This window comes from Mandrillus leucophaeus, unplaced genomic scaffold (assembly GCF_000951045.1).
Source record: "Mandrillus leucophaeus isolate KB7577 unplaced genomic scaffold, Mleu.le_1.0 Scaffold107, whole genome shotgun sequence".
NCBI lineage: Eukaryota > Metazoa > Chordata > Mammalia > Primates > Cercopithecidae > Mandrillus > Mandrillus leucophaeus.
The window spans coordinates 17,258-18,314 of record NW_012098876.1 but is presented as its reverse complement, the minus strand read 5'-3'; positions in this window follow the sequence as shown (position 1 = coordinate 18,314).

Sequence of the window (1,057 nt, the reverse complement as noted above, 5' to 3'; positions counted from 1 at the left end):
TTTTGAGATGGAGTTTTGCTCTTGTTGTCCAAGCTGGAGTGCAATGGCGCAATCTCGGCTCACCGCAACCTCTGCCTCCCAGATTCAAGCGATTCTCCTGCCTCAGCCTCCAGAGTAGCTGGGATTACAGGCATGCGCCACCATGCCTGGCTAATTTTGTATTTTTAGTAGAGACGGGGGTTTCTCCATGTTGGTCAGGCTGTTCTCGAACTCCCAACCTCAGGTGGTCTGCCCGCCTCAGCCTCCCAAAGTGCTGGGATTACAGGCGTGAGCTACTGAGCCTAGCGTATCTGAATTATTCTGTTGCTGATAAGAAACAGAACTCAGGTAATAATATATACTAGAACCGAGTATTTGTGATTGAGATAGGCATTACCAACAGACTCAAAGAAGGGGAGAATATCCTTCTTTTCTTAAACAGGGATGGATGTATTTAGGGGCTCCATTGATCAAGTGCCACATTGCAGTTGTGTTTTACACAGAGTAGATCTTTACAGGTGGACATAGAAAGCAGAGATAGCCTAGCTTCCTTGGGCCTCTCGAAGCCCCTTCCAAGTAGGCCCATAGGACCTATAATCTGCACTGTTGTTGGTTTAAGTCTGCCGTCTCTGATTTCCCATACTCCAGACCGACAGTAGCACTGTGAGACCCACTCAAATGAGCAGAATTACTTAGCCTGGGGATTTTCTGGAGAGTGAGTCCACAGACTTCATAAATTGCTAGGAACTCACATAGTCTTGGTAGTATGAAGTGGGAAAAGCCCTATAAATTTAAACAAAGATTCTTTTTCTCTCACTGGAAAAGGGGATACGAAGGCAGCTGCTGGCCTGGGTTCTAGTGTCCCGTGATGCCATCCAGGACTCAGCTCTGTTTTTCCATGCCACTGTCCTCAGCATTTGGGCATTTGTTTCCATAGTCACAAGATGTTCCAGTATCACATCAGCATTGAAGGCAAGAAAAATAGGGCAAAAACTAGCTAATCTTGATGGGAGACTATCTGGAACAAAACTTTCTTAGAAACCCCCAGCAGCCTTCAGCTTAACATCTCTTGTCACAT